The 11,644-nt window shown below is 45.9% G+C and overlaps 1 long non-coding RNA gene across 1 annotated transcript in view; it reads right to left on the reverse strand.

Moving 5' to 3' along the window:
- The window catches only part of LOC138574371 (uncharacterized), a 60,476-nt gene extending 49,060 nt beyond the window's left edge, over positions 1–11,416 (reverse strand). Inside the window, exon 1 of the long non-coding RNA XR_011303942.1 lies at positions 11,398–11,416. This is a non-coding gene — a long non-coding RNA (uncharacterized lncRNA). The remainder of the gene's footprint in view (positions 1–11,397) is intronic.
- Between the last annotated feature and the right edge of the window lie 228 nt (positions 11,417–11,644).

The raw sequence follows: 11,644 nt of genomic DNA on the forward strand, positions 1-11,644 counted from the left end.
GCCGTTAATAGGCCAGATGCAGGGCGTCCTTTGGGTCCTTTAAATGCTGGGGAGATAAAGGTTTCATAGCCATCCAGATGATGTTTTCCCAGCAGCCATGTTTCCTGGAGACATAAGATGTCGCAGTCTGCTAGGTTTTCCATGAGCCCAGTTTTAAAAAATTCCGAACAGGAGTAGGTTCCTTTCAAGCGTCGTCTTTTGGCAGGCAGTGTTGGAGGTCCTTGGGTGGCTATCTGCAAGATTGTTTAGCCAATGCCTCAGGGATCCAAGACCAGTTTTGCTGTTCTTGTTGTTTTTTACCTTTGGCAAAGCTTCTGTTTTGCTCCTTTCGGTGTGCCGAGTCGTGGTCCGGTTTGAAGTTCAAGTTCAGTTTTGCAAATGGGACTCCTGGTACATGACTTATTCTCAACGGGTCTTTGAATGTCTCAGTTTCTCTTCTCTTTTCCCTTGATTTTACATCATTAGAGTGGTGTAGGTTGTGGGCAGGAGGAGAAGTACTCGGTTGCTCGTCACCCTCCTGGTTTAGTTAAGGTGAGGTGGAGAATCATCAAGAGGCTTAACTTCTGTTAAGTCGAAACCAAGCATTAATAGGCTTTCAGCCACATCCGACAACTGCCGGAGGTTCATAATACAGTGAAGTAGAGCCACAACAGTCTTTCTTTTTAAGATCACGCTGTCTCCTTTATCCAAAACTCATTCCAGCTTAAGAGTATGTTTGATTTTCTCTTTTAGATTTGGCGGATAGCGTCTCGTAAGTTGACGATATTTTCTTTCGTATTTGGAGGAGCTGTGGTCATGTGATCTTGGTCTTTCAGTTCTGCCTTCTCTTCCCACTTGGTTCATAAATCTCGGGGATAATAATTCCCTGCAGGAACCTTTTGATCTGTCGCCACCCGATGAAATCATGTTTCAGCTCCTTGCAGACTTTCGTATATTACTTGTGAGAGGCTGTTCTCTCTGCCTCCTTACCGTACAGAGAGGGTTGTGTATCCACGAGTCTGCCCTGTGTCTTGCCTTAGAAATTCTTTGTCGCTTTTCTGCCATTGTCAAGAAAACCGGAGATTCTGTCCTGTTTGTTGGTGAGTTTGTTCTTTCCCCTGCTTCGGCTGAATTTTGGAGTTGGATTTCGGGTCCTTTATCTCCCGGAAGCGCAGTAATGAGTTCAGATACAGATTCTTCCACTGAGTACTGAGGTAAGTCCATCAGGTCTTCGCTTGCTTGGAAATCGTCAATAGTTATTGGTGATATGTTTGTATTGTCTTTGTTATTGTCCTTTACTGTTTTTGTTGGTTCTTGCAACTGTGACCCACTAGAGATTTTCCCTGGAGCTGGTTTCGGAGCTAGGTGGTTCAGATTATTGGCTCCACTGGTTTATAACGATGAAGAGTTGTCCCGTGTGTTTGTATCGGGTACCTGGATCCATAGGCCATCACATTTTTTGTTCTTTGTTTGTAAGAAGATCATAAAATCCTTGTTCGTTGTGTCGCTTGATGTTCTGGTGTTTACCATCGGTAGACCTTGATACAAGGATCTCCTGTGCAGAACACATTCGTTGGTTTCAAGTACGATACAACCGTTTTGCGACTGCTTTGGTCTCCCTGAGTCACTTTTTTTAAGTTCATGGTGTTTCTCGTGATGGTTGTTACCAGTAACTCTAGCACTTCTGTGGTTGTTTGTATTTGAAGATTTCTTTTGGTTTCAGATTGAGTTCTTTGGGGTTCATCAGTCGTTACTTCCAATATTTTGGGACCATTCGTAGTTGATAGAGACTCTGTTACGATAAATGGAAGGTCCGTTTGGTTGCTTGCACTGGCAACTCTGATGTTGTTTTGTAGTTCTGTGTGGGTATGAGTCCTCTTGACCCCATCGTCTTGATTTGTAAACTGGTTTGCCCCACATCCTGTTTTCGTGCTTCTATTGCTGTGATGTATACCTCCAATTATATGGACTTGGAGTGCATCATTGCTGTCATGGTGGTATGATCTTTCAGTGTTTCATTTATTGCCTCATAAAGTTTAGTGAACGGGGCCAAGGCGATGGTCACTGCTGACATTATGGCAAATAAATCTGTTTTTTTGTTTGGGGAGTCATTTCCTTTTGATTGTGGTAGCGCCCCTGATCTTCTGTCTTGGTGTGGTGAGGCGGGGAGAGTTTATGGAGAGGGCAATGTTTGGGTGTTGTTGTGGGCGCTTTTTAGTGATTCCTCGTCCTTTGGTGTATGTTCTTGAGGTCTCGTAGGGAGACGTTTGCTGGTCAGGCCGAGCACCTGTGATCCTCTTCCTGTATCTCTCGGGGGCTGGGGAAGAGTTTCCCAATTTTCTGGGTGCAGAGGCTGGTTGACTGATGAGTCGTTGTTTGTACTAGAGTCCTGAAGGGAACATGGCGTTCCCTATGTTGAGATTTGTAGCAACTTTCACCAGCCCTTGTGTGGGGTGAATCAGATGCAGATTAGTCACTGAGGCCAGGCCAGGCTCGTTTGTACCTACTCCTTCAGAGAAAATAAATAATAATAATAATAATCAGGCATTTATATAGCGCTACGAACCCTCAGGTATCTGAGCGCTGCTTATTATTACCCACGGTGTGTATTGCTCATTTAACGACCTCGGAAGGATGAAAGGCTGAGTTTGGCCCCGCCGGGATTCGAACCTGCGTTAACAGGCTCTGCATGGATGTCACAGCGAGCGCTCTACTCGCTGTGCCACTTGACCGGCTGGTGTGGGTGGTGGGTTCTGATATAAAAGAGGTTTTTTGAAAGCTAGTGAGTATGTTACATTTGTTGGTGGCGCGAAATGCCACCTTTTTACTGCTGTTTTACTGACACAGCTGTACACATGCCAGTACCTGGTCGTCTGGGATCGTGTTCCATTTCCGTTAACGAGGCCAGTGAGTCTTGTACAACTTCCAGGATCTCCTCATCAGAAAGTTTCCCTGTGTGTTCTATGATTAGCTTTTCCTGTGTATGGAAAAAAGCTGCGAGAGTGGTAGTGGAAGATGGTCTTTTGGAAGTTTTTTCCTGTCCCTTCTTGGCGTTTTAGCTGTCTTTGAGCAATTTTGAGGCTTTCCTGGCCAATGCCATTAGACTGTGGCAGAGCTTTAAGTTTGAGGATTGGTCTGGGTTTCCCCGGTGGTCGTGACGTTTTGAGTATGCTAGAAAGTCTGCCCAGGTGCAGGCTTTGGGGTTTCTTCTCACCCGTTGAAGCAAGTTGTCCTATGTTATTTGCTTTCAGGAGACCCGACAACTTAGAGTTAACAAGGTTTTTCCAGTTTGTGCCGCAAGATAAGGTCCTTCCCTTCTTTTTTGCCTGGGGACTTAACGCTGCTTGTCTCAGCTGATGGAGGTGTTTGAGGAGCGTCTGGTGAAGGTGCAGCGCTCATCAGACCTTCTCCATTTGAATTGGTGCTTTGGACCTTGATTTGCACCACTGTCGGTACCACAACTGTTTCTTCCTTTAATTGGAGACAATGTTCAGTCATCTTAAGGGCATCTACAGGTGCTGGCCCTGCTTTTTGTGAGTCCGTCATTTTACTGAAGCCAGGGACCCTTCCCTGCTCTTCCTTCAATTCCACAATTTATTTCACAATCAGTTTTTGATTGGTTCGATTGGTTCCTGTGAATAATTTTGGGGCAAGGACTTTCTCAGCTGAACAGTCATGCAAGTTCTGCTGCAGGCTCCAGGATGAAAATGCAGAGATGTCAAGTTTGTTTGTTGGGAGGGTGCAAGCAGTGTCTTAGGGTCCAACTGCATGCTTCGTGTGAGTCGGGGCTGTGTGTGGTAAAGCTCCCACCATAAACGATGTTATGTTGGGAGCGTGATAATGTTCTGCTCCGTGCACATATGGGGGCGGGCCTAAACATTCTTTTGATTTAAGGGAGTAGGTTCTATCTAGAGGAATCGAGGGGTAGAGGTTGCATGGATGAGGTGGGGGAAGTGGTTATCAGCGTTGTGTGTTTTGCACTCCTTCCTGTCGGTGCTTCCTCGAGGTGCTTTGCCGGTGTCAGTCGCAGTTGCAGCGGGGCATGTGGGGGGAGGATCTGCAGTTCTGTGCCTCTATCGCCCTCACACTGGGGCCACAGTCTTCGCAGGCAGCGGCCCTTCTCCATGTTCCTCTTAATCGCCACTGCTGACACAGACTGCAGCCAAACTAGGCGGCTGCTCCGCGGCGAGGCTGAGTTTCTAAACACGTCCTCCCACAATCGATGAATGGTGTAAAAAGATCAACTGGTCACGCCAACGACTGGTGACTGCACACAGAATGCAAACTCTGAAGCCAAACTCTGTTTATTTATATTGATCCCAATAAATGCTTTATGATCCTGAATTTAACTGGGAGTAGTAACATCGCATGCATTAGAGAATTACCCAAAAGGTGCCACTCTGGTTGCACATCATGCCCTCCGTGTCTGAAATAAAGAACTATTGGACTATGACTTGTAGTGACCTGTATAAGCTTCCAACTAACAAATGGATGTGAAACTCGCAGACTTTTTTTTTTTTTTGTCGACTCATTTTCAGTCTTTTCCAGCATTGCAATAGTGGCCTTCATCAGTATTTTCCTGTCTATTCTCTTTTGTGCTGTAAGGCTCATAGGCCATGAATCTGTAATTACTCAAATAGCAGCAGTGAGCTTGTATTGTAAGCCAGGAGTCAGACGTTCTACTTCTCAAATATATTCAGATGAACACCTATCTATTTCATAATAGGGGCTAGAAGTGACTTCTGTTTCATGGATAGGGGCTAGAAGGGACCTCTATTTCATGGATAGAGGCTAGAAGTGACCTCTATTTCATGGATAGGGGCTAGAAGTGACTTCTGTTTCATGGATAGGGGCTAGAAGTGACCTCTATTTCATGGATAGGGGCTAGAAGTGACCTCTAGTTCATGGATAGGGGCTAGAAGTGACATCTAGTTCATGGATAGGGGCTAGCAGGGACCTCTATTTCATGGATAGGGGCTAGAAGTGACCTCTATTTGATGGATAGGGGCTAGAAGTGACTTCTGTTTCATGGATAGGGGCTAGAAGTGACCTCTATTTCATGGATAGGGGCTAGAAGTGACTTCTGTTTCATGGATAGGGGCTAGAAGTGACCTCTATTTCATGGATAGGGGCTAGAAGTGACATCTAGTTCATGGATAGGGGCTAGCAGGGACCTCTATTTCATGGATAGGGGCTAGAAGTAACCTCTATTTCATGGATAGGGGCTAGAAGTGACTTCTGTTTCATGGATAGGGGCTAGAAGTGACCTCTATTTCATGGATAGGGGCTAGAAGTGACTTCTGTTTCATGGATAGGGGCTAGAAGTGACCTCTATTTCATGGATAGGGGCTAGAAGGGACCTCTATTTCATGGATAGGGGCTAGAAGTGACCTCTAGTTCATGGATAGATCTAGTTCATGGATAGGGGCTAGAAGTGACCTCTATTTCATGGATAGGGGCTAGAAGTGACTTCTGACTACCACAACATGGGCCTTTTGCTGTACCTCTAATTGATGCTTAGCAGACATATGCGCGCCTAGCAGAGGAGGCACATTGTTTCAGGTGAAACAGGGTATTTTTTCCTGTAAGGGGCTTAGATTCGGATCCATGCGAGGGTCCTGTAGGCGGCCACATTCACCTATCTATCCCCATTATTTCCCTAATGTAAGAGAGAATAGTCTGCTATGGTTAAGGTGATTCATTTATTGGGAGATCAAATGTTTAGAGGCAGATGAAAATGTCAGCCATTGGCTACTGCCCGTCCCATGGTCCAATACCACACAGGTGAGAAACGTTACTCACTTAGGTGACTGGACCACCCTTATCCTGGGCAGGTACAGCAGGAGCTGAACATAATGTAACTAAAGATGGCAAGAATAAACAAACTTACCATGAACCATTACATGTGTATGCATTAGACACAAAGCAAATACGAACTCAACACGAAGAACACAAACACTAGGTCAAATATGCAAGAATATTACCTGCATCCATTTAAAGATGATGAATACTAACATAAAAAACGCAGAAGCTTATAAGGCAAATGCAACATGAACGACACGCGTATACAGTTCACTAACAAAGAAAAACTCCAGTAACAGGCAGTCATCTTTTCTAAAATGGAAGCCGCAGTACGCTTTCAAGTCAATGGATGGCCTCAAGGCTTCTGAGAATTCAAAATACTGAATTGACAGAAATACAGATCCGGGCAGAGCTCAGACAGGAGCTATTCAAACCAAGGCAAGGTTACTGAGAAACTAAGGAGGTTCCAGACGTCTCAGAGAGAACGCACGATAACAGTTCCCACGGCACAAGCCATATATTCTTAGGTTAATTAGAAGAACACCCAGCCTTTGTAAGCCAGGTGCAGGATAATTATAAGCTCTAAATGGATCAAGTGTCCCCTGTGGTAGAGAAAATCATGACACTCATAACACTCGCACTAATGTTAGCTAAAATTCCAATAATGCAGGGTGAAATAATTCCAAACGCGGTCTCGTCACATGTGACTCATAATTGAAGAACCCTGTTGATTCATTACCAATGTACACAGATAGGACACCTGCCTCAATCCTCACTCCTCACACATATTCCCAGATATGAGAAGCAATACAAGGCCAACTACAGAGGAATCACCCTTGCTCATGGCCTAGTAAATAAGGGATGGTATATTTTTTAGTTGGAAGGGAAGCAGTCCCCTATTCCTGTCTGGCTCATGTCTTGACGACTTGTCAGTTGTCCAAGGTTGGTCAGTAGAAAGCCAACCAGTAAACCCTCCCATACTCGACTTCCCAGTACGTGTTGCGCCAACCAAAAGGGTATTGTAGAAATTACGTGTATTTATTATTTTCAATTTAGAGGTGGTCTCGGGAGGAAATATCAGATAGTTGTTACCCAATTATAAGTGTAACCCCTATAGAAATATATATATATATAGTTATCTTCCTTAACCATTCCTCTCATTTTATAGGTTTTGGTAGTGTGATGTCAGTTATGACGATTGTCCACCGTTAATGAGTCTGGACTTTCTGACTCCTGATCCTCTGCGTAATTTGGGTGTTTTCCCAGGCCATCATGACACACTCTATGGCAGGTTGCTGGATAAGGGGTGAACCTCGATATCACCAGTGAAATGCCACAGGGTGACAGAATTAAATGCTACTACTAGCCGGAAAGATAGCACAAACATAACACACTTGCCTTGGATTTGCTTCAGGTGCCACAGTTATTTCAGATGTAGTGTCACAATTATCACAGCTGCTATAGTTATCTGGGCCCCACAATGATCTCAGATGCTTGTGTTGTCTGTGCCACCCCAATTATCTCAGTGGCCACCGTTAGCTTAAACACTGCAATTACCTCAGCTGCCACAGTTACCTCAGATGCCACAGTTACCTCAGCTGCCACATTTACCTCAGATGCCACAGTTACCTCAGCTGCCACATTTATTTCAGCTGCCACAGTTATCTGGGCTGCCACAGTGATCTCAGCTGCCACAGTGATCTCAGCTGCCACAGTTATCTCAGCTGCCACAGTTATCTGGGCCACCACAGTTAACTCAGGTTCCACTGTTATCTCAACTGCCACAGTTATTTGAGATGCCACAGTTACCTCTGCTGCCACATTTATTTCAGCTGCCACAGTTACCTCAGATGCCACAGTTACCTCAGCTGCCACATTTATTTCAGCTGCCACAGTTATCTGGGCTGCCACAGTGATCTCAGCTGCCACAGTGATCTCAGCTGCCACAGTTATCTCAGCTGCCACAGTTAGCTTAAACACTGCAATTACCTCAGCTGCCACAGTTACCTCAGATGCCACAGTTACCTCAGCTGCCACATTTACCTCAGATGCCACAGTTACCTCAGCTGCCACATTTATTTCAGCTGCCACAGTTATCTGGGCTGCCACAGTGATCTCAGCTGCCACAGTTATCTCAGCTGCCACAGTTAGCTTAAACACTGCAATTACCTCAGCTGCCACAGTTACCTCAGATGCCACAGTTACCTCAGCTGCCACATTTACCTCAGATGCCACAGTTACCTCAGCTGCCACATTTATTTCAGCTGCCACAGTTATCTGGGCTGCCACAGTGATCTCAGCTGCCACAGTGATCTCAGCTGCCACAGTTATCTCAGCTGCCACAGTTATCTGGGCCACCACAGTTAACTCAGGTTCCACTGTTATCTCAACTGCCACAGTTATTTGAGATGCCACAGTTACCTCTGCTGCCACATTTATTTCAGCTGCCACAGTTATCTGGGCTGCCACAGTGATCTCAGCTGCCACAGTGATCTCAGCTGCCACAGTTATCTCAGCTGCCACAGTTAGCTTAAACACTGCAATTACCTCAGCTGCCACAGTTACCTCAGATGCCACAGTTACCTCAGCTGCCACATTTACCTCAGATGCCACAGTTACCTCAGCTGCCACATTTATTTCAGCTGCCACAGTTATCTGGGCTGCCACAGTGATCTCAGCTGCCACAGTGATCTCAGCTGCCACAGTTATCTCAGCTGCCACAGTTATCTGGGCCACCACAGTTAACTCAGGTTCCACTGTTATCTCAACTGCCACAGTTATTTGAGATGCCACAGTTACCTCTGCTGCCACATTTATTTCAGCTGCCACAGTTATCTGGGCTGCCACAGTGATCTCAGCTGCCACAGTGATCTCAGCTGCCACAGTTATCTCAGCTGCCACAGTTAGCTTAAACACTGCAATTACCTCAGCTGCCACAGTTACCTCAGATGCCACAGTTACCTCAGCTGCCACATTTACCTCAGATGCCACAGTTACCTCAGCTGCCACATTTATTTCAGCTGCCACAGTTATCTGGGCTGCCACAGTGATCTCAGCTGCCACAGTGATCTCAGCTGCCACAGTTATCTCAGCTGCCACAGTTATCTGGGCCACCACAGTTAACTCAGGTTCCACTGTTATCTCAACTGCCACAGTTATTTGAGATGCCACAGTTACCTCTGCTGCCACATTTATTTCAGCTGCCACAGTTATCTGGGCTGCCACAGTGATCTCAGCTGCCACAGTTATCTCAGCTGCCACAGTTACCTCAGATGCCACAGTTACCTCAGCTGCCACATTTATTTCAGCTGCCACAGTTATCTGGGCTGCCACAGTGATCTCAGCTGCCACAGTTATCTCAGCTGCCACAGTTATCTGGGCCACCACAGTTAACTCAGGTTCCACTGTTATCTCAACTGCCACAGTTATTTGAGATGCCACAGTTACCTCTGCTGCCACAGTTACCTCAGCTGCCACATTGATTTCAGCTGCCACAGTTATCAGGGCTGCCACAGTTATGTCAGCCACCACAATTATCTCAGCTGCCACAGTTACCTCAGATGCCACAGTTACCTCAGCTGCCACATTTATTTCAGCTGCCACAGTTATCTGGGCTGCCACAGTGATCTCAGCTGCCACAGTTATCTCAGCTGCCACAGTTATCTGGGACAACACAGTTATCTCAGCTGCCACAGTTATCTCAGCTGCCACTGTTATTTCAGCTGCCATAGTTATCTGGGCCACCACAGTTATCTCAGCTGCCACAGTTATCTGGGCCACCACAGTTAACTCAGGTTCCACTGTTATCTCAACTGCCACAGTTATTTGAGATGCCACAGTTACCTCTGCTGCCACAGTTACCTCAGCTGCCACATTTATTTCAGCTGCCACAGTTATCAGGGCTGCCACAGTTATCTCAGCTACCACAGTTATCTCAGCTGCTCCAGTTATCTGGGCCACGATAGTTATCTCAGTTTCCACAGTTATCTCAACGGCCACTGTCATCTGGACTATCATGCTCATCTCAGCTATCACTGTCCACAGTCTTACTGTGCCTATCTAAGCCATATGAACTAACCGGCACTAGACCCAAACATTCCTACCAATTATCGACCCATTACCATGGTACCGTTCCTCCTCAAAATCCTGGACAGGGTGGCATAGCTCCCAATTCAAAATTACCTAGAAAACAACAACCTTCTGGCCCTCCGACAATAAAGCTTCAGGCCAGGTCACAGCACGGACACAGTGCTAATCGACCTTAAAATCCAAATGGATGAGTTAAGGGATAAAGGGAACATAGCTCTTCTTCTTCTAGATCTTTCGGTGGCCGTCCTATGCGGTGTTCCACAAGGGTCATGCATCTCTCCAACTTTGTATACTATCTTTACAAAGCCCTATTCAATCACTTAAACAGTTTGGGTATCACCTACACTAATTTACAGATGATACCCAAATACTTGTCCCACTCAAAGGTTAATACCATGCAGATGCCTTACTCTTGAACAAAATCTACCAAGTAATTCAACCATAGATGGCCATTCATGGTCTCTGCTTGAATGACGACAAAACAGAACTCCTCCTTATTGATGCACAAAACCGACTAAACAAATTGTCCACCCAGTTCCAATCCTTCACCATTGATAACAAACTCATTCAAGTAGCCAAAGCAGTCAAAACACTTGGGATCTACCTAGACTCCAACCTCAGCCTAACCAAACAAATCAACGTCACTGCCTCCTCAGCTAATAACCGCTGGTAGAAAGTTCCAGTCACCCAACAGCTGCATCATCCTTGCAAGAGCACTTATCCAAGCTCGATTAATGCAACGCCTTTTAGAACGGAACCATTCTGGGCAACTTGAATGCACTTCAAGTGCTTCAAAATAACGCACTTATAGCAGCCCTGCACACACCTAAAGTCAACCACATCTCATCCACGTGACAAAGCGTCCACTGGCTTCCTATAAAAGAGAGAATCCTCTACAAGACGTTATCCTTGACACACACGTGTCTAGCCAACTCTGCCCCTAAATAACTCACTTGCAAATTCACAAAAAACCTCTTGGCCAGACCCACTAGATCTGCCCAGGAGGACCAACTCACCATCCCAAGGTACAAACTGGAAAGAGTTTCCCATCCTAGCCGCCAAATTGTGGAACGCACTGCCTTCCGACATCAGATCTGAGTCCGCCTACCTGCCCTTTGGAAATAAACGGAGCGCAAATCTGTAACTCTGAGCTTGTCCAACTTTAAGTTGCTAAGATTCTGGCCAAGTATCCGGCCACCCACAGTATCTTTATCACCAACTGTAACTTATGAACCATGTCAACCTTACTGCAAAATGCTATAACTCGCAAATCTTTTTTGACTGTATCTCACCTGTAACACTTAGCGTGCCCCTCTCGGAACCTGCTAAGCTGCAGGCCCTGTCAACTGTAATGTATCCCACTGACACTTTATTCCTAATGTAACCAATATATGTAACATGTATACTTAAATAAATAAATAAACAAACAAACAAACATGAGACGTTGGAGAACTTGGCACATCATGCTCAGTGCGCGCCAGCATCACAGGAAACCATATCTGCCCCAGGGTGAAGCATTCGACTTACCACTGCAGGGAGGGCCGCCTACGAGAGAAGCAGAGGACATTGGGGATTAAACAGGAGCCATCATTGCAGAAGAAACATTCCCAGTGTGAGCTCTGCCTCTCTCTGAGAACTCAGAGACATCACTCATACCTTTCAATATGAAGAACTGTACAGTGCACCCAGCACTGCTGACACTGCACACTCTGTGCTGGGCAACCAGAAAGGCTCCATTCTGCCCCTCGGGGCATCAGCCATGCTCTGCACATTG

This window comes from Ambystoma mexicanum, chromosome 1p (assembly GCF_040938575.1).
Source record: "Ambystoma mexicanum isolate Mex_15411 chromosome 1p, UKY_AmexF1_1, whole genome shotgun sequence".
In the NCBI taxonomy this organism is placed as follows: domain Eukaryota; kingdom Metazoa; phylum Chordata; class Amphibia; order Caudata; family Ambystomatidae; genus Ambystoma; species Ambystoma mexicanum.